The sequence below is a fragment of the Moschus berezovskii genome, chromosome 14, assembly GCF_049115385.1.
Source record: "Moschus berezovskii isolate FMDL1 chromosome 14, NW_MosBer_1.0, whole genome shotgun sequence".
NCBI lineage: Eukaryota > Metazoa > Chordata > Mammalia > Artiodactyla > Moschidae > Moschus > Moschus berezovskii.
This window is the reverse complement of record NC_142473.1, coordinates 15,061,813-15,088,452: the sequence shown is the minus strand read 5'-3', so window position 1 is coordinate 15,088,452 and position 26,640 is coordinate 15,061,813.

The window sequence follows — 26,640 nt, the reverse complement described above, 5'->3', positions numbered from 1 at the left end:
TTCTTCAAGCCCAGCTTTCCTCATGATGTACTCTGCATACAAGTTAAATAAGCAGGGTGACAATATACAACCTTGATGTACTCCTTTTCCTATTTGGAACCAGTCTGTTGCTCCATGTCCAGTTCTAACTGTTGCTTCCTGACCCGCATACAGGTTTCTCAAGAGGCAGGTCAGGTGGTCTGGTATTCCCATCTCTTTCAGAATTGTCCATCCTCTGCTTTTTCTAAAACCAGCTTGAACATCTGGAATTTCACGGTTCACATATTGCTGAAGACTGGCTTTGTATTTAGGTATGTTTAACTCTGAAAAAGCTGAATTACTAGCCATCAAAACGTCAGTATTTCTATGTATGATATTTTTTGACCTTTCTACCTGAGGTAATAAAATTAAGTCACTTGATAATTTTTCTTTCTTTTTTAAAATTTTTATTTATTTATTTTATTGGAGGCTAATTATTTTACAATATTACATTGGTTGCTTTTGCCACACATTGACATGAATCTGCCCTAGGTGTATATGAGTTCCCCTTTCTGAACCCCCCTCCCACCTCCCTTCTCTCCTTATCCTCCCTCTGGGTCATCCCCGCACACCAGCACTGAGCATCCTGTATCATGCATTGACCCTGAACTGGCGATTCATTTCACATATGATAATATACATGTTTCAATGACATTCTCCCAAATCATCCCACCCTCACCTTCTCCCACAGAGTCCCAAAGACTGTTCTATACATCTGTGTCTCTATTGCCATCTCGTATACAAGGTTATCATTTCCAACTTTCTAAATTCCAAATATATGTGTTAGTATACTGTATTGGTGTTTTTCTTTCTGGCTTACTTCACTCTGTATAATAGGCTCCAGTTTCATCCACCTCATTAGAACTGATTCAAATTCATTCTTTTTAATGGCTGAATAATACTCCATTGTGTATATGTACCAAAGCTTTCTTATCCATTCGTCTCCAGATGGACATCTAGGTTTGCTTCCATGTCCTGGCTATTATAAACAGTGCTGCGATGAACATTGGAGTACATGTGTCTCTTTCAATTCTGGTTTCCTCGGTGTGTATGCCCAGGAGTGTGATTGCTGGATCATATGGCAGTTCTATTTTCAGTTTTTTAAGGAATCTCCACACTATTCTCCATAGTGGTTGTACTAGTTTGCATTCCCACCAACAGTGTAAGAGGGTTCCTTTCTCTCCACACCCTCGCCAGCATTTATTGCATGTAGACTTTTTGATAGCAGCCATTATGACTGGTGTGAAATGGTATCTCATTGTTGTTTTGATTTGCATTTCTCTTATTATGAAGGATGTTGAGCATTTTTTCATGTGTTTGTTAGCCATCTTTATGTCTTCTTTGGAGAAATGTCTGTTTAGTTCTTTGGTCCATTTTTTGATTGGGTCGTTTATTTTTCTGGAATTGAGCTACAGGAGCTGCTTGTATGTTTTGGAGATTAATTCTTTGTCTGTTGTTTCATTTGCTATTATTTTCTTCCATTCTGAAGGCTGTCTTTTCACCTTACTTATAGTTTCCTTTGCTATGCAGAAGCTTTTAATTAGGTCCGATTTGTTTAATTTTGCTTTTATTTCCAATATTCTGGGAGGTGGGTCATGGAGGATCTTGCTGTGATTTATGTTGGGGAGTGTTTTGCCTATGTTCTTCTCTAGGAATTTTATAGTTTTTGGTCTTACATTTAGATCTTTAATCCATTTTGAGTTTATTTTTGTGTATGGTGTTAAGGAGTGTTCTAGTTTCATTCTTTTATAAGTGGCTGACCAGTTTTCCCAGCACCACTTGTTAAAGAGATTGTCTTTTCCCCATTTTATATTCTTGCCTCCTTTCTCAAAGATAAGGTGTCCCTAGGTGCCTGGATTTATCTCTGGGCTTTCTATTTTGTTCTTTTGATCTGTATTTCTGTCTTTATGCCAGTACCATACTGTCTTGATGACTGTGGCTTTGTAGTAGAGCCTTAAGTCTGGCAGGTTGATTCCCCCAGTTCCATTCTTCTTCCTCAAGATTGCTTTGGCTATTCAAGATTTTTTATATTTCCAGACAAATTGTGAAATTATTTGTTCTAGCTCTGTGAAAAATATCGTTGGTAGCTTGATAGGGATTGCATTCAGTGTATAAATTACCTTGGGTAGTATACTCATTTTCACAATATTTATTCTTCCAATCCACGAACACAGTATATTTCCCCATATATTAGTGTCCTCTTTGATTATTTTCACCAGTGTTTTATGGTTCTCTATGTACAGGTCTTTTGTTTCTTTAGATAGATATATTCCTAAGTATTTAATTCTTTTCGTTGCAACAGTGGATGGAATAATTTCCTTAATTTCTCTATTTTCTCATTATTAGTGTATAGGAATGCAAGGGATTTCTGTGTGTTGATTTTATATCCTGCAACTTTACTGGATTCATTGATTAGCTCTAGTAGTTTTCTGGTAGAATCTTTAGGGTTTTCTGTGTAGAAGATCATGTCATCAGAGAACAGGAAAGTTTTACTTCTTTTCCAATATGGATATCTTTTAAGTCTTTTTCTGCTCTGATTGCTGTGGCCAAAACTTCCAGAGCTATGTTGAATAGTAGTGGTGAGGGTGGGCACAGTTGCCTTGTTCCTGACTTTAGGAGAAATGCTTTCAGTTTTTCACCATTGAGGATAATGTTTCCTATGGGTTTGTCATATATAGCTTTTATTATGTTGAGGTATGTTCCTTCTATTCCCACCTTCTGGAGGGTTTTTATCATAAATGGATGTTGAATTTTGTCGAAGGATTTCTCTGCATCTATTGAGATAATCATATGATTTTTATTTTTCAGTTTGTTAATGTGGTGTATTATGTTGATTGATTTGCGGACATTGAAGAATCCTTGCATTCCTGGGATAAAGCCCACTTGGTCATGATGTATGAACTTCTTAATGTGTTGTTGGAGTCTGATTGCTAGAATTTTGTTAAAGATTTTTGCATCTATTTTCATCAGTGATATTGGCCTGTAGTTTTCTTTTTTTGTGGGATCTTTACCAGGTTTTGGAATTGGGGTGATGGTGACCACATAGAATGAGTTTGGAAGTTTCCCTTCCTCAGAAATTTTCTGGAAGAGTTTAAGTAGAACAGGTGTTAGCTCTTCTCTAAATTTTTGGTAGAATTCAGTTGTGAAGCCATCTGGACCTGGGCTTTTGTTTGCTGGAAGATTTTTTGATAACAGCTTCTATTTCCGTGCTTGTGATGGGTCTGTTAAGATTTTCTATTTCTTCCTGGTTCCGTTTTGGAAGGTTGTACTTTTCTAAGAATTTGTCCATTTCTTCTAAGTTGTCCATTTTATTGCCATATAATTGCTGGTAGTATTCTCTAATGATCCTTTCTATTTCTGTATTGTCGGTTGTGATCTCTCCATTTTCATTTCTAATTTTATTGATTTGGTTTTTCTTTGTTTCTTGATGAGTCTGGCTAAGTGGTTTGTCAATTTTATTTACCTTCTCAAAGAACCAGCTTTTGGCTTTGTTGATTTTTTGCTATGGTCTCTTTTGTTTCTTTTGCATTTATTTCTGCCGTAATTTTTAAGATTTCTTTCCTTCTACTAACCCTGGGGTTCTTCGTTTCTTCCTTTTCTAGTTTCTTTAGGTGTAGAGTTATGTTATTTAGTTGATTTTTTTCTTGTTTCTTGAGGTGTGCCTGTATTGCTATGAACCTTCCCCTTAGCACTGCTTTTACAGTGTCCCACAGGTTTTGGGTTGTCGTGTTTGCATTTTCATTCATTTCTATGCATATTTTGATTTCTCTTTTGATTTCTTCCATGCTTTGTTTGTTATTCAGCAGCGTGTTGTTCAGTCTCCATGTGTTGGCATTTTTAATAGCTTTTCTCCCATAATTGAGATCTAATCTTACTGCATTGTGGTCAGAAAAGATGCTTGGAATAATTTCAATTTTTTTGAATTTACCAAGGCTAGATTTATGGCCCAGGATGTGATCTATCCTGGAAAAGGTTCCGTGTGCACTTGAGAAAAAGGTGAAATTCATTGTTTTGGGGTGAAATGTCCTATAGATATCTATTAGGTCTAACTGGTCTATTGTATCATTTAAAGTTTGTGTTTCCTTGTTATTTTTCTGTTTAGTTGATCTATCCATAGGCATGAGTGGGGTATTAAAATCTCCCACTATTATTGCATTGTTGTTAATTTCCCCTTTCATACTTGTTAGCATTTGTCTTACATATTTTGGTGCTCTTATGTTGGGTGCATAAATATTTATAATTGTTATATCTTCTTCTTGGATTGATCCTTTGATCATTATGTAGTTTCCTTCTTTGTCTCTTTTCACAGCCTTTGTTTTAAAGTCTATTTTATCTGATATGAATATTGCTACTCCTGCTTTTTTTGGTCTCTGTTTGTGTGGAATATCTTTTTCCAGCCGTTCACTTTCACTCTGTATGTGTCCCTCGTTTTGAGGTGGGTCTCTTGTAGACAACATATATGGGGGTCTTGTTTTTGTATCCATTCAGCCAGCGTTTGTCTTTTGGTTGGGGCATTCAACCCATTTACGTTTAAAGTAATTATTGGTAAGTATGATCCCGTTGCCATTTTCTTTATTGTTTTGCGTTAGAGTTCGAGTTTATACACCCTTTCTGTGTTTCCTGTCTAGAGAAGAGTCTTTAGCCTTTGTTGGAGAGCTGGTTTGGTGATGCTGAATTCTCTCATCATCTTTTTCTTGTCTGTAAATCTTTTGATTTCTCCTTCATATTTGAATTAGAGCCTTGCTGGGTACAGTAATCTGGGCTGTAGGTTATTTATTTTCATCACTTTAAGTATGTCTTGCCATTCCCTCCTGGCCTGAAGAGTTTCTGTTGAAAGATCAGCTGTTATACTTATGGGAATCCCCTTGTGTGTTATTTACTGCTTTTCCCTTGCTGCTTTTAATATTTGTTCTTTGTGTTTGATCTTTGTTAATTTGATTAATATGTGTCTTGGAGTATTTCACCTTGGGTTTATCCTGTTGGGGACTCTCTGGGTTTCTTGGACTTGGGTGATTATTTCTTTCCCCATTTTAGGGAAGTTTTCCACTATTATCTCCTCAAGTATTCTCTCATGGTCTTTCTTTTTGTCTTCTTTTCTGGGACTCCTATGATTCGAATGTTGGGACATTTAACATTGTCCCAAAGTTCTCTAATATTGTCCTCATTTCTTTTAGTTCGTTTTTCTTTTTTCCTTCCTGTTTCATTTATTTCTACAATTCTATCTTCTAGCTCGCTTATCCTGTCTTCTGCCTCCGTTATTCTACTGTTTGTTCCCTCCAGAGTGTTTCTGATCTCATCTATTGCATTATTCATTGTATATTGACTCTTTTTTATTTCCTCTAAATCCTTATTAAACCTTGCATCTTCTCAATCCTTTTCTCCAGGTTATTTATCTGTACCTCCATTTTGCTTTCAAGATTTTGAATCATTTTCACCATCAAAATTCGAAATTCTTTATCAGGTAGATTGCCTGTATCTTCCTCTTTTGTTTGTGTTGGTTGGCATTTATCCTGTTCCTTTACTTGCTGGGTATTTCTCTGCCTCTTCATCTGGCTTATATTGCTGTGCTTGGGGTGGCCGACTGCAGCTGGCTCGCTCTGCTCAGTCCTTTGTTTTGTGAGCGGGGCTGGCAGAGTCTTAAGTTAGGGCTTTCCGCCTTTTCTCGGGCAAGTTATCCCACAGTCTGATTTGCTATTCCCAGTTCTCTCAGATTGCCCTTGCGACATTCAAGCCCAGTCCTTTCTTTAAGCAGTTCAGCCGGCTCCTCCCTGCCCAGCTCCCTCTTGTTAATGGCAAATGCGGGTGTTTGCGCTGCTTCTCTGCTGGGAGTTACCGTTTGGCAGGTAATCTGTGGGTTTTAATTATTTCTTTCTTTTTCCTCCCAGTTATGTGGCTTTCTGAAGTTCCAGGCTCGCCACAGACTCGCCAGTGAGAGTGTTTCCTGGTGTTCGGAAACTTCTCTCTTTTTAAAGCATCCCTTCCTGGGACAGAGCTCTGTCCCTCCCTCTTTTGCCTCTATTTTTATCTTTTATGTTTTTTTCTACCTCCTTTCAAAGACAATGGGCTGCTTTTCTGGGTGCCTGATGTCCTCTTGAGAGTCCCTTGTACTGCAAGGAGATCCAACCAGTCCATTCTAAAGAAGATCAATCCTGGGTGTTCATTGGAAGGACTGATGCTAAAGCTGAAACTCCAGTACTTTGGCCACCTCATGCGACAAGTTGACTCAGTGGAAAAGACTCTGATGATGGGAAAGGTTGATGGCAGGAGGAGAAGGGGACGACAGAGAATGAGAGGGCTGGATGGCATCACTGACTCTATGGACATGAATTTGAGTGAACTCCGGGAGTTGGTGATGGACAGGGAGGCCTGGCGTGCTGTGATTCATGGGGTGGCAGAGAGTCGGACACGACTGAGCGACTGAACTGAACTGAACTGAACTGAAGTCCTCTGCCAGCATTCAGAAGTTGTTTTGTGGACTTTACTCTGCATTCAATGTTCTCTTGATGAATTTATGGGGGAGAGAGTGGTCTCGCTGTCCTATTCCTCTGCCATCTTGTTCCCTCTCTAGATAATTTTTCTTTCTAAATGCTTTTAACTTATCAGTTAGGTATTCAGTGTTGAACAACATAGAGAGGTCAAGAACACACATAAAGTTCTGAATACAAGGGAAGTTTTAAAAACTATTGAATATTTAAAAGTTGAAAAGGATAAAATATTACTTTCCTAATAATAATATTCAAGTAATGGTATGCACAATGATGTTTGGAATAAACTAATTTTGTTTTATGATGTCAAATAAAACTTCAAAATTTCTATTCCCATAAACAAGTTTCAATAACTGAGAATAAATAGAATTCTTCTATTTTCATTCTCAGTGTTTAAGGTCATCAAATTAAGATGATCTTGCAATCTCTGTTTATGAAAGTGTTACATAATCAACTTTTAAAAATCTCTGTTAACATAGAGAGCTTATAAGAGAGTTTCAGTCCACTTTAAGTATTTTTGAATTTTAAATAACCTCAGCCATGCAGATGACACCACCCTTATGACAGAAGGGAAACAGCCTCTTGATGTAGGTGAAAAGGGAGAATGAAAAGCTGGCTTAAAACTCAACATTCAAAAAATAATCATGGTATCTGGTCCCATCAATTCATGATAAATAGATGGGGAAACAATGGAAACAGTGACAGACTTTATTTTCTTGGGCTCCAAGATCACTGCAGGTGGTAACTGCATCCATGAAATTAAAAGACAGTGGCTTCTTAGAAGAAAAGTTATGGTAAACATAGACAGCATATTAAAAAGCAGAGACATCACTTTGAGGACAAAGATCTGTATAGTCAAAGATATGATTTTTTTTCCAGTAGTCATATATGGATGTGAGAGTCGGACCATAAAGAGGATGAGTGCCAAAGAACTGATGCATTTGAACTGTGGTGTTAAAGAAATCTCTTGAGAGTCCCTTGGATTGTAAGGAGATCAAATCTGTCAATCCTAAAGGAAATCATCCCTGAATATTCATTGGAAGGACTGATGCTGCAGCTGAAGCTCCAATATTTGGCCACCTGATGAGAAGAGCCAACTCATAAAAGACCCTGATGCTGGGGATGAGATTAAGTATAGAACTTCCAGGTAAATATTACACTTTGAAGGCAGGAGGAGAAGGAGACGACAGAGGATGAAATGTTAGGATGGCATCACCGATTCAGTGGACATGAGTTTGAGCAAGCTCTGGGAGATGGTAAAGGACAGGGAAGCCTGGTGTGCTGCAGTCCATGGGGTAGCAAAGAGTCAGACACGACTGAGTGACTGAACAAGGTAATTTGATATTTATATAAAGTCTTTTTATATTTTCTTGTTGAATGCTACATCTTTGACACAGGCATTTTTTGACAAATAATTGACCATTTTTTGATGCAAAACTTTTACTTTTTTCATTTCTCTATACCTAATACAATTCTAGATAATATGTACTAAGTGTAATGAATATTTATTGACAATATTTCATACTATCTTTTTCAAAAATATATGTCTTATAATTAATAGAATATTTAAAATGGTTATTTGATTAAAGCAAAACTTTAGATAGGTGTAGATCCCTTTGCTAGCTTTCATGTGAAAATACTCTATGTATCCTCTGTGGGTTAAAGGATTTACTGCACCAGCAATAGATAGTATGGGTCTCAGATGAGATAAAATAAGAATTTCCAAAAAGGTCATAGCATCACTTTCTAACCTATGTAGCATCAGTCTTTGGCAAAACATGACTTGATTCAAGCATCTGTTGTCTACCCAACAGCACTTACAAATAAAGAAACTTGCATTTTTACACACAACCAAAAGTTACATACCATGAGTAAAATTCTCACTTTAATCAACTAATACAATAAGTAATATAAGCAATGTATTTATTTTAATGATACAAAAGTGAGCAAAAATAATCATTTTCTTCATAAAAACATCTCTAAGGAGGACAAATAGTTAAATGAGAAGCTATGATAAAGTGGGATAAATTTAACAACTGCTAAAATATCTCTATTAAGAGACTGTAACAGGGTTAACCGGAGAAGGCAATGGCAAGCCACTCCAGTACTATTGCCTAGAAAATCCCATGGATGGAGGAGCCTGGTAGGCTACAGTCCATGGGGTCGCTAAGGGTCGGGAATGACTGAGCGACTTCACTTTTCACTTTCACACATTGGAGAAGGAAATGGCAACCCACTCCAGTGTTCTTGCCTGGAGAATCCCAGGGACGGGGGAGCCTGGTGGGCTTCTGTCTATGGGGTCACACAGAGTCGGACACGACTGAAGTGACTTAGCAGCAGCAGCAGCAGCAACAGGGTTAACATATTCTGGAACAAAAGAGCGGGAGCCTGTCTGTGACAAATAATATCAAAATATGAAATAATATTTGAGGATGAATATAAGTAAACTAGGTTAAGTGTTTATGTAAGAAATATAAGTTCAAAGTATAATGTTATTTACTGTTTGTATGGAAGAAAGAACAAGATGCTCAAGGTATAAGAGGTTCAAGATGACTTGGTTACAAATTTCCATCAGTATAGGAGTGGGTAGGCATTTGCCAAAAAAAAAATATATATATCCTTGAAAGTAAGGCTTGGATATATCACAAGAAATTTATGGTTTCATTGATGCATTTACAAAATATAATTTTCTATAGAAATGTCTGATCTTTCAGAAAGTTAGTGATCACATTTTTCTCTTTTTTTTTTCTTTCTTTTTTTTTTTAATTGGAGGCTAATTATTTTACAATATTATATTGGTTGGTTTTGCCATACATTGATATGAATCCACCCCGGGTGTACATGAGTTCCCTTTCCCGAACCCCCCTCCCACCTCCCTCCTCCCCTTATCCTCCCTCTGGGTCATTCCTACATACCAGCCCCAGCATCCTGTAATATGCATCAACCCTGAACTGGTGATTCGTTTCACATATGATAATATACATGTTTCAATGACATTCTTCCAAACCATCTCACCCTCACCCTCTCCCACAGAGTCCCAAAGATTGTTCCATACATCTGTGTCACTTCTGCTGTCTTGTATACAGGGTTATCATTTGCATCTTTCTAAATTCCATATAAATGCATTAGTATACTATATTGGTGTTTTTCTTTCTGGCTTACTTCACTCTGTATAATAGGCTCCAGTTTCATCCACCTCATTAGAACTGATTCAAATGCATTCTTTTTAATGGCTGAGTAATATTCCATTGTGTATATGTACCAAAGCTTTCTTATCCATTCGTCTGCAGATGGACATCTAGGTTGCTTCCATGTCCTGGCTATTATAAACAGTGCTGCGATGAACATTGGAGTACATGTGTCTCTTTCAATTCTGGTTTCCTTGGTGTGTATGCCCAGGAGTGCGATTGCTGGATCATATGGCAGTTCTCTTTCCAGTTTTTTGAGGAATCTCCACACTTCTCCATAGTGACTGTACTAGTTTGCATTCCCACCAACAGTGTAAGAGGGTTCCCTTCTCTCCACACCCTCTCCAGATGAGACCATATTATATTCTCCACCATGACATTGATGCTTACTCACTTCAACATATATTCATATATTCTTTTTATGTTTTTTTTATCTTTTGGTCTCTTTGAAAGTGAACGTGAAGTCACTCAGTCGTGTCCGACTCTTTGCAACCCTGTGGACTGTAGCCCACCAAGCTCCTCCGTCCATGGGATTCTCCAGGCAAGAATACTAGAGTGGGTTGCCATTTTCTTCTCCAGGGGATCTTCCTGACCCAGGGATCGAAACCAGGTCTTCCGCATTGCTGACAGACGCTTTAACCTCTGAGCCACTCTTTACCACTCTTTTTTTTTTTAAACTAGAATGTTTTTTTATTTGCCTTTAGAGATGCAAGGGGACTGAATACTGTCAAGACTGGCATAATTTACTCTTAAATTATTTATATGCAAAACGTTTTTTTTTCTCTAAATTTTTTTCTTTTTTTTATTTTTTCAAAAATAATTTTAGGAATATTTCCTTAAAAACAACCTTATCTTAAAATGGAGTAAATTTGATTTTACGAGCAGCAAGCAAAGTACAGAAGCGAAAAAGCATTACAGGAGCATTAAGTTCTACATTAGGTTACAGCGTCTAATCTGAAATCACACCCATAATATCATTTTTCAGGATATCTGGGAAATAGTTATTTCCCAGGATATCTGAACCATAGCTACTCTACTTTGAGTTTTAATTGTTAAAAAAAAAAAAAAAAACTCTGTTAGACTTGTGCCATCCTAATGTCCTTAAACCATGGCAACAGTCTGCTTCCAAATTGGAAAATTAAAAACAATAGCTGGAAATCAGAGTCAGGGCTATGGGAAATTCCAAGATGGCTGCTTGGCTTTTCCCAGCTCCCTGACAAACCTCATTTTTTATTTGATGGGTTAAAGCCTCCCTGGCTACAGGGCCTCCATAATGAAAAATCACGGAATATTAAGTTTTGTAAATTGTCAAATTAAGTTTCTAGTTTTGTTAATGTCTAGTGTTTACTAAGACTCACTGCTGAGACAGTTCCTTGTTACGTGATACTGCTAAAAGATTTAATTAAGTTATTAAAAAGGACACTCTAGGTTAGTTTCTAAGGCTTATCTCAGTAACCAATCTTCAGATAAAGGTAGGATGCTCCATAATGTACCACCAGGAGATTAACACCAGACTATAATCATTTAACAAATGAAGTCAGGTGACTTGGGGTATACCAGGCTTTATCTAATGAAAGTTCTTGACTTATAATTCTTATTTTACTAATAACTGCTAGCTATGGCTCTGTTATTTTCTATGTCACTTGTTTCAATGAGCCTGTGATATAATGCTGAACTGACAGTTCCATATGAGATTAATAATTGTAATAATATGACTCTGGGTATGGGAAAAAGCAACAAGAGGAAATATTTTCCTGGACCAGGAGACTAGTAAGACAGTGGTCCAGAGACGTTTGCTACTTGCAAGGCCTGGTCCAATTTTAGCACACTGAGTGGCCCATCACTTCCCTAGATCTGGGAATGAGCCTTCCCAGCACCGCGGGACACAATGGCCATGAAATGGTGTCACATGGTCAGATATGTGGCTATGAAGGGACCCTGCTGACTGGAAGTTTGTACTTGCCAGCTGCCTCTACAAAGATTACATCATGACCATTGCAAGCTGCTGACCTTCAACACCCCCTGCAAGAAGTTCAGGGTGAAAATCAGGAATGAGGCACTCTGTGCTCTGGAAAAAAAAAAAAAACTGGCAGAACAGGCCTTCAGATAGTTAGATCCTTTCAGAAAAAGGTTTTATGAGTTACAATTCTTGCATCTTCTCATACCTAGGAAAACACTGACGTCATTAATGGTGAAAGCTGCTTTGGATATTTACCACTCTTTTAATGTAACATTTTTCCTTTTATATTAGCCAGTTATTTTCATATTTATTTGCTGATAGTTTAAATCACCAAGTTTTCTATGCATTGGCTTTCTAATGTGTGGTTTTGCCTAATGATTGATATTTTTCCCTGAAAGAGAGATGAAGAAAAGAAAAAGGAGAAAAAAATGGAATAATTGTTTTACTTTCATAAGCTGGCAATGAGAAGAGATGAGAATTTAGGGGAGTGAATTGACTCCACGTGGTTCTTTGTTAAAGAATTCAATGAATAGCACAAATTAAATTTTTGAAAATGCTTTTATCTGAGAATTCAAAGAATATATAAAAAAGATATTAGTAAAATGACACCTATATATTAATTTTCAACATAGCTTATTGTTGAAAGTTATATATTAAAAATACACAGTGCGGAATTGTGTCCCTAAATTGTTCCATCTAGAGAGTTCTCAATTCTAATTCTTCATCCACTATAATTGGTTCTAATCTATAAAATGTCTATTAAAATATGTTGGTTTTTATGTAATTCACTTAATACACTAGGAGCTATCATAAAATGAAACTGTCAAAAATAATTTTGGCAACATTACAAGCACGAAAAGCTTAATTCCATTTTAAAATAATTTGTAATGGAATTTGCTTTCACTTCTTTATAGAATTGAAAGAACCACGATTTCTTCTAGAACTCTGTTAAAGGACAAACTAAGTACCACCACACTGGCCAGAACACGCATTCAGACACTGATAAGGCATAAACATTAAATGAACAGAACAAAGCCACTGACAAAGGAAATAAATTTTATTTCCTAATATTGGCTTTATTTGTCTACTTCCTAATAATTCCTTCATTTCCTAAAAAATTCAATTATTTAGTAAAATCCAAATTTTTGCTCTAAAAAGCCATAGTTTAGGCTTTAATATTTTATACCTGCAGCTTTATATGTGGAAAATTTTATTTATAATTCGGACTCATGATTGTATTATGTGTATTTTCCCATAAAGAATGTTCAAACTACCACACAATTCCACTCATTTCACATGCTAGCAAAATCCTTCAACCTGTGCTTTAACAGAATAGGAACTGAGAACTTCCAGATGTACAGGCTGGATTTAGAAAATGCAGAGGAACCAAAGATCAAATTACCAACAACCATCTGATCATAAAAAAAGCAATGGAATTCCAGAAAAATGTTTACTTTTGCTTCATTGACCATATTAAAGATTTTGACTGTGTGGATCACAGCAAACTGTGTAAAAGTTTTAAAGATGTGGGAAAATCAGACCACCTCACTTGTCTCCCGAGAAACGTGTATGAAGATCAAGAAGCAACAGTGAGAACCAGGCATGAAACAACAGACTGGTTCCAAAGTGGGAAAGGAGTACGTCGAGTCTGTATATTGTCACCCTGCTTATTTAATTTATATGTGGAATATATAATGGGAAATGCCAGGCTGGTTGAAACTCAAGCTGGAATCATGATTGCCAGAGAAATATCAATAACCTCAGATTAGGCACATGACACCACCTTAATAGCAGAAAATGAAGAGGAACTGAAGAGCCTCTTGATGAAGATGAAAGAGGAAAGTTTCAAAGGTGGCTTAAAATTCAACATTCAGAAAATGAAGATCATGGCATCTGGCCTGATCACTTCATGGCAAATAGGTGGGGAAACAATGGAAACACTGAGACTTTATTTTCTGGGACACCAAAATCACTGCAGATGGTGACTGCAGCCATGAAATTAAAAGATGCTTTCTCCTTGGAAGAAAAGCTATGACAAACGTAGAGAACATATTAAAAAGCAGAGACATCACTTTGCCGAGAAACATTCATCAAAATCAAGCTATGGTTTTTTCAGTAGTTATGTATGGATGTGAAAGCTGGAATACAAAGAAAACCGAGCACCAAAGAATTTATGCTTATGAACTGTGGTGTTAGAGAAGACTCTTGAGAGTCCCTTGTGCTTCAAGGAGATCCAACCAGTCAATCCTAAAGGAAATCAGTCCTGAATATTCATTGGAAGGACTGATGCTGAAGCTGAAACTCCAATACTTTGGCTACTCTATTCAAAGAACTGACTCATTGGAAACAACCCTGATGTTGGGAAAGATTGAAGGCGGGAGGAGAAGGGGACGACAGAAGATGAGATGGTTGGATGACATCACTGACTCGATGGACATGAGTGTGAGCAAGCTCCAGGAGTTGGTAATGGAAAGGGAAGTCTGGTGTGTTGCAGTCCAGAAGGGGACTGAGAGAGTCAGATAAAACTGAGCAACTGAACTGAACTGATTGTCTCAATATATATATTGAATAGAAACACTGTAATGGTTTTATGCTGTGGACCAACACATCCTGTGCACGACAACTATTGAGCCTGTGCTCTAGAGCATAGAAGCTACAACTATTGAGCCTACGTGCTCCAACTACTGAAACCCAAGTGTTCTAGTGCCTGTGTTCCAAAAGAGAAGCCACTGCAGTGATAAACCCATACACCTCACTTAGAGAGTAGCCCTTGTTGTTGCAACTAGAGAAAAGCCCACACAGCAATGAAGACCCAGCACAGCCAAAAATAAATAAATTGAATTATTTAAATAAGAAAAAAAATAGTGCAGCCTTAGGAAAATATTCCAAGTGATATTCATAAGGTATCTTTAAACTCTTCTACAAAACTAAAACCCCTAACAAATGGAAGATGAGCTGCTTAATTAAGCAATCTTTATTCCAGAGCGAAGGTTATAGTTTGCAACCTTGAGAACTACAGAAGGTCATTAAGTCTTGAGGCCAGATTAAAGGGATGCAGGTCCTGTACACACTCTGATCTTTACCAGCAACCTTGCCCTTGAACCATTACTATAAAATTCCTCACCAAATCCTCCTGGGTTAGGATACAGTTTTTGAGGGCTCGATTTTGTTGTGTCCCCCTATGCCTGGCAAAGCAATACATCTATTCTTTTCTACTACACTCTAAACTTCTGTCTCTGAGATTTGACATGGCACCAGTGCATAGAGGCTGAGAGTTTGGCATCAAAACTATTCTGACTGCTGTTTTCACTCTTCTGTCCACTAAGGTAATCATGACCTCCTTGCCTTTGTGGTTGAGAGTCACCACTTGGCCCCTGTGTCCCAGGGATTATACATTTCTTTAATGAATTCTTTCAGTTTATTCTTTTTCTTCACAATATAGTATTTCCCAAATACTACTATTGACTCAATATATATTTTTAATAAAAACACTGCAATGGTAATTATACAGAACGTTTAAAGAAGGCTGCTGCAAATACATATGTACACAGACTTATCTGGGAGCTAATAATCTCTAAGATACATGAATATATTGAATTACAGAAACACAGTTTGTGTGCAGCTTTATTTCTGTCACATGTACATATCTATGTATGATGTATCTTTTGTGGCATTATAATATGAATACACAGGAAACATAATGTCAAACTTCTAGTACTTTTTAATATTTTTGTTGCCAAAATTGTAAGCTGGTGATATTTTAAGGTGCTGAATAATTTTTTAAGACATTCAACTGTAGTTCAATTACTAAAAACTTAGTAAAATTAACCTAATTAAATACAATTACTGATCTCAGACTAGTTGGCTCTTACCACAGTATCTTATTTCTTTAAACAGATTATTAAATTTATATTGATAATAAGATAAAAATAAATAAAAATGACAATGAAATTGCATTATAAATGGTAAAGTTCCCCTTGAATTTAGAACACTTGAATTTAACCTTCTTAGAAAACATGTTCTAGACAGGACAACAGACCAAATAAAATCTTCTATTATCATGTCCTAAACTCTGACAATTTTTTGCTCTAATTTTTCACATATATTTACTAACCTAGTAATTTTCATATTGTCTTGAATATCTGGATCCTCAATATTTCTAAAATGGTATCAAGTAATATTTTGGCATGGATAGTGGTACTTAACACTAAATAGATATTTAGAACAGCACCTGCATAATTTCTCTTTGTTTAGTTATTTTTTATTCTCCTCAAAATGATTCATTTTTAATTTTTTTATAGTTTACCACACATTTCTCCTTGATATTGCTATTAGAAAATGATATTAAATATATTCCCTCAATCATTAAGATAAAATGGGATTTTAAGAGGTATAATTATATGGAGCTATACCCTATAAACATGCCATGGACTTTTCATTCCCAGTTCTTGATATGAATCAAATTTAAAACTATAATAGTTTATAAAATGTATAGTTTTCCCTCCTGTATGATTGACTATATAAAAACTCAGAGAACAGAGCTATTCAAGATATTGCCAGAGTATTAAAACAAGACTCAGCTATGCTAAATACAAATCTGAATACTTGTGTTAACATTACTTTGTTGGATTACCTGGAATAGAAAATATTCCCTTTGTCTCCCATTTAGGATTCTGTAAATCAGACAGTCTAGTTTCCTGTTGCTGTACTATTCAATCAGTAAGAAACAAAAATGAAACCTTTGAAAATGACTGTTACGCAGATTGTTGTAGCACAGATAAAACATGAAAGGAAAGGACTTGAATCAAAATGGCTGAATAAGAGGCTGCGGAACTCATCTCCCCCTAAGAACACATTAAAGACACATTTACATGTGGAACAGTGGTCACTGAAAATTAACTAGGTACTAGCAGAAAGACTTCTATACAACCAAGGCTATGAGAAAATCCCACACAGAATAGCATGCAAAGGGAAAAGACCCAGTTCTGTAGCAAGAAGGGAATCAGAGAAGAGATTAACAGTGTTTTGCATGGATGGAAACTTCACTGAGGAGAGAGTGGTTCATATTTTGGGTACCGAACCTTAGATACAATAAAAGGAAGATGAGGTTCCTTGACTGGTTGGAGGGCTGATGAGACTAATAAGAGGGCTGTGGAAAGCCTGCTGCTAAGTCACTTCAGTCGTGTCCGACTCTGTGTGACCCCATAGATGGAAGTCCACCAGGCTCCCCTGTCCTTGAGATTCTCCAGGCAAGAACACTGGAGTGGGTTGCCATTTCCTTCTCCAATGTGTGAAAGTGAAAAGTGAAAGTGAAGTCGCTCAGTCGTGTCCGACCCTTAGCGACCCCATGGACTGCAGCCTACCAGGCTGCTCCATCCATGGGATTTTCTAGGCAAGAGTACTAGAATGGCTTGCCATTGCCTTCTCTGGTGGAAAGCCTAGATTCCACTTATGAAGACTGCAGAATGCTTGTGGACACCAAAAGCAGGACAGACAGAATGGCTTGAAACTGCATGGAGTTTTGACTGGCTTATTGCAACCTCAATGTATGCCCCAGCCTGAGCCAACTGAATGCTACAGCCGTGCTTGCTTCATGTTGTAGTTTCATCATGTAATGAAGGCTGCTAAATCTTAGGGGAAAACCTCAGCCATTAGAGGCAGAGGCAGCTCACACCCTAAGTGGCATCTGAAAAAGTAGAAGGCAGCCGTTACTGGTGATTGCACGATCAGTAAATCAGAAGTCTGGATCACTGATGGCAAATAAGCCACCTTCAGATCGTTGTCAATTTCCACATCAGCTTGGCTACTGCTCCCCTCTGGGCAAGGATGCCAATACTGGGAGGGTGAAAAGCACACACTTGTGAGATTACTGAGCCAACTCTCACCCAATACTCAGGGCTTCTTCCCCAGAAACTTGAAACTGTTCAGTCACTAAATTGTGCCTCTTTGCAAACTCATGGACTGCAGCATGTCAGACTTCCCTGTCTTTCACTAGCTCCCACAGTTTGCTCAAATTTATATCCACTAAGTCAGTGATGCTATCCAATCATCTCATCCTCTGCTGTCTTCTTCCTTTGCCTTCACTCTTTCCCAGCATCAGAGTTTTTTTCCATTGGGTTCGCTCTTCCCATTAGATGGCCAATGTATTGGAGCTTCAACATCAGTCCTTCCAATGAATATCCATGGTTGATGTCCTTTAGGATTGACTGGTTTTATCTACTTTCAGTCCAAGGGAATCTCAAGAGTCTTCTCCAGAACGACAATTCAAAACCATTAATTCTTCAGCTCTCAGCCTTCTTTATGGTCCAACACTCACATTCATACATGACTACTGGAAAAAAAAAAAAAACAAACACATAGCTTTGTTTAGATGAATCTTTGATGGCAAAGTGATGTCTCTGCTTTTTAATATGCTGTCTAGGTTTGTCACAGCTTTTCTTCCAAAGAATAAGTTTCCTTTAATTTCACGGCAGAAATTCACCATTCACAGTGATATTGGAACCCAAGAAAAGAAAATCTGTCTCTTCTTCTACTTTTCCCCCTTCTATTTGCCATGAAGTGAAGGGTCTGGATACCAAGTTCTTATTCTTTTGAATGTCAATTTTAATTCAGTTTTTTCACTCTACTCTTTCTCCTTCAAGAAGCTCTTCAGTTCCTCTTCACTGTCTGCCATCAGAGTGGTATCATCTACATATATGAGGTTGTTGATATTTCTTCCAGCCATCTTGTGATTCATCCAGCCAGGCATTTTTGCATGATGTACTCTACATAGAAATTAAATAAGCAGGATGACAATATGTTGTCTTGTCATACTCCTTTCCCAATTTGGGACTAGTCAGTAGTTCCATGTAAGGTTCTATCTGCTACTATCTGCATACAGATTTCTCAGGACCTGAAGCAACAGTCAGAACTGTACATGGAACAACACACTGGTTCAAAATAGGAAAAGGAGTGCGTCAAGGCTGTATATTGTCACCTTGCTTATTTAACTTATATGCAGAGTACATCATGAGGAACGCTGAGATGGAAGAAGCACAAGCTGGAATCAAGATTGCTGGGAGAAATATTAAAAACCTCAGATATGCAGATGACACTACCCTTATGGCAGAAAGTGAAGAGGAACTCAAAAGCCTCTTGATGAAAGTGAAAGAGGAGAGTGAAAAGGTTGGCTTGAAGCTCAACATTCAGAAAACAAAGATCATGGCATCTGGTCCCATCACATCATGGGAAATAGATGGAAAAACAGTGGAAACAGTGTCAGACTTTGTTTTTTTGGGCTCCAAAATCACTGTAGATGCTGATTGCAGCCATGAAACTAAAAGACGCTTACTCCTTGGAAGGAAAGTTCTGACCAACCATGATAATATATTAAAAAGCAGAGACATTACTTTGCCAACAAAGGTCTGTCTAGTCAAGGCTATGGTTTTTCCCATGGTCATGTATGGATGTGAGAGTTGGACTGTGAAGAAAGCTGATCGCTGAAGAATTGATGCTTTTGAACTGTGGTGCTGGAGAAGACTCTTGAGAGTTCCTTGTACCGCAAGGAGATCCAACCAGCCCATTCTAATCATGCGACGAGTTGACTCACTGGAAAAGACTTTGATGCTAGGAAAGGTTGGGGGTAGGAGGAGAAGGGGATGACCGAGAATGAGATGGCTGGATGGCATCATCGACTCTGTGGACATGAGTTTGAGTGAACTCTGGGAGTTGGTGATGGACAGGGAGGCCTGACGTGCTATGATTCATGGGGTTGCAGAGAGTCGGACAGGACTGAGCGACTGAACTGAACTGAACTGAAGATACCACAAATAGGGCAGTGACAGATACTGAGCAGAGGGAAAGCTCCACCTCACATCCACATCTGTCCTAGCCCCTCCAACTCCAACTCTACTTCTAACAAAGATGATAGCTACCAGCACATCTGCCAGCTGCCAGAGAAAGGATGTGACTAGTGGTCATGTCAAATATAGCTCTCACACCAGCTACTGAGCTGCTGTAGACTATATAGCTACTGTAGACTATATAGCTACTGTAGACTTTATGTTGTGTATCCTCACTATATGTGAGGATGCTCTCACATAAGGACACTCTTTCAAGAAAGAATATTTAATCATTTCACCTAATTTCATATAGACAGATAAAGAAAATGAGAAGATAAAGGAATTTGCCTTTTCCAATAGAAAAAGCAAGAAAAAACTACCAAAAATACAACTCCTGAAATAGTAATAAATAATTTACCATTAAGGATTCAAATCATTAGTAATAAGAATAAAAACTGTATTAGAGAAAATAATAGATCAACACAGTGATAATTTTAGCAAAGAACTAGAAGATGTAAAAAGATTGAGTCATAATGAAGAATATGGCAACTGAAATGAAAAACACACTAGACAGAATGAACAGCAAATTAGGTGATACAAAATTGTGCATCAGTGGCCTGGAAGACAGAGTAATGAAAATCAACTAATCAGAACAACAAAAATAAATTAATTACAAAATTAGAACAGTTTTTGAGAGACTGTTGGGATAACATCAAATATACCACCATCAGCATTATAGGAATCCCAGAAAAAGAAAGAGAAAAGGATATATTTGATGAAATCATGGTTGTAAACTTTCCAAACCTGAAGAAGGAAACAGATATCAAGGTACAGTAAACACAGATGGAATTAAATAAGGTAAACCCAAGCAGACCCACATCAAGACATATCATAATGAAAATGGCAAAAGTTAAATATGAACAGAGAATGTTAAAGGCAGCAAAAAAAATTTAAAAAGGCATATACCAGAAAACTTCTGTAAGACTCCAAGATAATTGTTTCTGCAAAATTTTACAGGACAGAAAGTAGTGACACAATATTCAAAATGCTAAAAGGAGGGGGAGGGAATCTGAAAACTGTGATACGCTACCCAGTAAGATTATCATTTAGAGTTGAAGGAAAGATAAGGGACTTCTCAGACAAAAACTAAAAGCGTTAATCAGTAATAAACCTACTGAAAAAGAAATGTTAAAGGGTCTTCTTTAAGTAGATAAGAAAGGGCTGTGACAAGAAAGTATCCATAGAAAAGGAAAAATCAACTGGTAGACAAATATATATAAAGTCTATGTCTCACCAACTTAAATAAAGCAGTTCAAATATTGAGACATAAATTGTAAAATTCAGTTCAGTTCAGTCGCTCAGTCGTGTCCGACTCTCCGTGACCCCATGAATCACAGCACGCCAGGCCTCCCTGTTTAAATATAACTAAAATAATAAGTAAATGGATAAACATGAAGATGTAAAATATGACATCAAAAGCACAAAGTGTCAGTAGAAAGACTAAAAAGTGTAGATTTTTTGAATGTTTGAACTTTAGAGGACTGTATGTTTGAACGTAAAGGACTACTTGTTTAAAACAGATATATTTATAGGTCACACATATAAACCCCAAGGTATCAACTAATCAAAAGCTTACCATAGACCATAGATGAACACAACAATAGAGAAAACAAAACTAGCATATTAGTAAAGAAAATCATCGAACACAAGGTAAGAAACTAAAAGAAGAAGAAAATAATAAGGAAGAAATAAAAAAAAATAAAGTTTATAAAATGGCACTAAATACATACATGTTAACCATCACTTTAAATGTCAATGTACTAAATGTTCTAATCAAAAGGCATAGGGTGGTGGATTGGTTTAAAAAACAAGACCATCTATGTGCTGCTTACAAGAAATTCACTTCAGAATTAAAGACATATACAGACTGAAAAAAGGGAATGGAAAAATATAATTCATGCAAATGAAAATGACAAGAAACCAGGTGTAGTGATACTAAAAAAAAAAAAAAAAATAGGAGGATGACGTCTTTAGCAAAACACAATGAAGAGCATTTATTATAAAGAAAGGAAAAATACAAGAGAATATTAGACTCATTAACATCAGTTCAGTTCAGTTCAGTCGCTCAGTTGTGTCCAACTATCCGCAGGCCCATGAATCACAGCACGCCAGGCCTCCCTGTCCATCACCAACTCCCAGAGTTCACTCAAACTCATGTCCACAGAGTCAGTGATGCCATCCAGCCATCTCATTCTCTGTCGTCCCCTTCTCCTCCTGCCCCCAACCTTTCCTAGCATCAGAGTCTTTTCCAGTGAGTCAACTCGTCACATGAGGTGGCCAAAGTATTGCAGTTGCAGCTTTAGCATCAGTCCTTCCAATGAACACCCAGGACTGATCTCCTTTAGAATGGACTGATTGATTGGATCTCCTTGCGGTCCAAGGGACTCTCAAGAGTCTTCTCAAACACTACAGTTCAAAAGCACCAATTCTTCGGTGATCAGCTTTCTTCACAGTCCAACTCTCACTTCCATACATGACCACGGGAAAAACCATAGCCTTGACTAGACGGACCTTGTTGGCAAAGTAATGTCTCTGCTTTTTAATATGCTGTCTAGATTGGTCATAACTTTCCTTCCAAGGAGCAAGCGTCTTTTAATTTCATGGCTGCCATCAGCATCTGCAGTGATTTTGGAGCCCAAAAAAATAAAGTCTGACACTGTTTCCACTGTTTTTCCATCTATTTCCCATGAAGTGATGGGACCAGATGCCGTGATCTTTGTTTTCTGAATGTTGAGCTTCAAGCCAAACTTTTCACTCTCCTCTTTCACTTTCATCAAGAGGCTTTTGAGTTCCTCTTCACTTTCTGTCATAAGGGTGGTGTCATCTGCATATCTGAGGTTATTGATATTTTTTAACATAAATGAACCCAATACAGGGAAAACTAAATCTATGAAGCAAATGATAACAGACATAAAGGAAGAATTAACAATAGTACAATCATATAATAGAAGACTTTAAAACCCACTGTTATCAATGAGCTAATTGTCCAGGCAGAAAATCAATAAAGCAAGAGTAATCTTAAAGAGCACAACAAGTTGGACTAAATAGGACATTCCATTGAACAACAGCAGAAAATGCACTCTTTTCATGTGAAATGTATGTTCACCAGTATAGATCACAAACATACTAGGCCACAGCACAAGTCTCAACAAATTTAAGTGGATAGAAATTATATCAAGCGTTTTATGATTAAATGAGAAACCAGGAAATAATCTGACAAGTAAAAGTATAACAAATGAAAGCAAAACTTTCCAGAATCCATGGACCACAGCAAAAGCAATTCTCAGTGTAAAGATTATAATGAGACAGGTATACCTCAAAAAATAAGAAAAATCTCAAATTAAAAATATAACTTAGAAACTTGAAAAAGGAAAACAAAGCTGAAAGTCAGCAAAAGGAAGGATATAAAGATTAGAGAGAAAATAAATGAAATAGAGACCAAAGAGAAAAAGGAAAAGCAGAATCAAGGAAATCATGCATTGTTTCTTTGAAAAGATTTTTTAAAAATGGCAAAATTTTAGTCAGGCTCATCAAAAAGAAAAGTCCGATAACCCAAATAAACAAAATAAAAAGCAAAAGTGGAGAAAGAACAATACCACAGAGATACAAAAAGCAGAAGAAAATACTGTGAATACTTGCATGCCAACAACCTGAAAATCTAGATGAGATGGACAAGTTTCTGGAAACACATATCTTGCCAACAATGAATCAGGAAGAAACAGATAGTCTGAACAGACTAAACAAAAGTTCAGGACTGGACTTTTCCCAGCATCACTGGGAAACACTACCAAGCATATAAAGAAGAGCTAATAAATATTCTTTCCAGATTAGTCCAAAAATTGAAGAGAATGAAACACTCTTAAATTCACTCTTTTTGGCTCTTGGCCACCCTTACTCTGTTATTGAAACAAAATACAGTACTGGAAAAAAGGAAAAGAAAAGAAAATTTACAGGCCAGTATCTTTGATAGAAATATATACCAGAATCGTCAACAAAATATTAGCATATCAAATCCAACAATATATAAAAAGAATAATACACAGTAATCAGTGGGTTTTATTCACGGGATAAAAGGATGATTCAGTATTCACAAATCAATCAATACAATAGACCACATTAACAAAAGGAAGGATAAAAAATCACATGGCTAGCTCAATAGATTCACAAGAAGCATTTGACAAAATTCAACATTCACTTCTGATACAAACTCTAATCAAAGTGAGTACAGAGGGGACATATCTCAAAAAAATAAAAGTCATTTATGACAAACCCACAGCTAACATCAGGACCAACAGTGGCCCACTGAAAACTTTCCCTCTAAAATCTCAAACAAGAAGGATGTCTACTCTCATCACTTCTATTGAATACACGATTGGAGATTCTAGCACAGCAATCATATAAGAAAAGCAAATAAAAGTCATCCAAATCAGAATGATAAATATTAAAACTCCCATTATTTGCAGATTACAAAACACTATATATAAAAAGTCTAGGGTCTCCTCATAAATTTATTAGAAGCAATACATGAATTCAGTAAATTTGGAGAATGCAAGATTAATATTCAGAAATCAATTGCTTTTCTATTCATTAATAGTGAAGAGAGAGATATTGGATTTCCCTGGTGGTCTAGTGGTTAAGAATACTCCTGACAATGCAGGGGACACAGTTTTGATCCCTGATTGGGGAAGATCCCCTATGCCACAGAGCAACCAAGCCCATGCGCCATAACTACTGAAGTTTGCATGCCTGGAGCCTACACTGCAATGAGAGAAGCCAAAGCAATGAGAAACCTGTGAACCGCAGCCAAGCGTAGCCCCTGCTTGCTACTGCTAAAGAAAACCCATGCACAGCAATGAAGACCCAGGGCAACAAAAAATAAATAAGTAAAGTATTTTTTTAAAAAAGGAAATTACATTAAAGTAGTAATACTACTTATAATCACATTAAAAAGAACAAGTTGCCTAAGAATATGCTTAACCAAAGAGAGGGAAGACCTAAACTCTTAAAGCTATACAACATTGATGAAGGAATTTGAAAACAATACAAAGAAATAAAAAAGGAAAATCCCATATTCTTGGATTAGAAGAATTAACATTGGTAAAATATCCATGCTACCCAAATAAATCTATAGTTTTAAAATAATCTCTTTCAAAATAGCCATGGCATTTTTCACAGAATTAGAACAAATAATTGTAAGATTCATATGGGACCACAGTAGACACCAAATTGCAAAAGAAATATTGAGAATAAAGAACAAACCAGGAGATATGATGTTCCCTGATTTTAAACTCAACTATGCAGCTACAATAATCACACCAGAAATCAAAACCATCAACACAACAAAAAGGCAACTTAATAAGATAAAATACTTGTAAGTGATAATTACCAATAAGGGGTTAATATCCAAAATATAGAAACATTTCATACAATTCAATATCAAAAAGCTGAAAACTCAATTAAAATATTGACAGAAGACTGAAACAGATTTTTTTTTTTCAAAGAAGATATATAGATAACCAACAGGCATGTGAGAACAATGCTCAACATTCCTAATTATCAGAGAAATACAAATCAAAACCAAAATGAGATATCCTCCTCACACTGATCAAAATGGCTATCGTCGAAGAGTCTACAAATAAATGTTGATAAGAATGTGGAAAAAAGGGAACCAACTGTGGTGAGGTTGTAAATTGGTGTAACCACTAAGGGAAGTAGTATGGAGTTTCTTCAAAAAAATTAAAGAAGAGAGCTACCATAAGATCCAGAAATTTCTTTCCTGGATATATATCTAGAAAAAAAAAAAAAACACAAAAAAAAAACATTCAAAAAATGACACATGCACCCCAGTTTTCATATCAGCATTATTTCTAATAGCCAAGGCACAGAAGCAACTTAAGTGCCCATCAGTTTAGGTTAGATGAATGGATAAATAAAATGTGATACACTAAAACACACAAAATGGAAAGCTACTAAGACATAAAAAATAAAATTCTTCCATTTGGAACAAGGTGTATGAAAACTTAGAAATAACTAATGAAATAAGTCAGAAATAGACACTCTATTATTCCTTACATGTGGAATGTAAAAATTAATTTGTATTAAAAATAAGACTCACAAATATAGAGAACAAGTTAGTAGAGAGAAAGAAGGGAAGAGTGAGGAGTATGTGATTGAGGCATAAACTACTACACATAAATTTTAAAACAGCAAGGATATGCACTGTATGGCATAAGGATATATAATCATTATTTTGTAATAACTTTAAATGAAGTGCAACCTATAAAAATAGTAAATCACTATGTTGTACACCTGAAACTAATATAGTATTGTAAATCAACTACTTCAATAAAACCCTTATTTAATTTTAAAAATGATAAAAGGGCAAAAACAGAAAAGAAATGTATATACACAAGTACACATACATTCATTCTAAATATCAATGTGAAAAATAAAGACTGCAGCCGAAATAAAATTTTGGACACTTCTTTGAAGATATATTGATAAACAATAATTTAGTAAGAAGATTTTCTGAAAAATAATCTGAAACTTGGAAATACGCCAAAGAGATTGTTCAACTTTCTTTCAGTGAAGTACGATCTAGTGTTTGCAACTTTGATGTATTAACATATCTTATAAGTCAACAAAAATATAAGCTAATTTTTAAATTTTTAACAAGTGAGAAAAATTCAAATATTTTCTGCCACTGGGAAATATAACCGAAATTATTATTGTTTATTGTCTCAATATGCATTTATGGCATTATCTATATATACCCAGTTCTTCGCTATGTATTTTGAACTGGTCCTAATATCTCCTTATTAATATATTATTTCAGTAAAACTTTTGATACACATTTTTTATATTTTCAGTTTTGTGTATCCTATTTTGTTACCATAATGGATTTATCTGATGTGGTCAAGTATACTTTGTTGCTTGAAAAGAGCACGTCATTGGCCGGGTAAGTTCAGGCACATATTTTTTCTTTCTTGGCTTCTAGAGGTAAATCTGAGAAGCAACAGAATTTTCCTCTACCTCTTTCTTTCCCTCTCCCTTTCCTTTTGTTTCTGGCTACTAGTTCACACACAGCCAGTAACTTACTTCCCAATGTG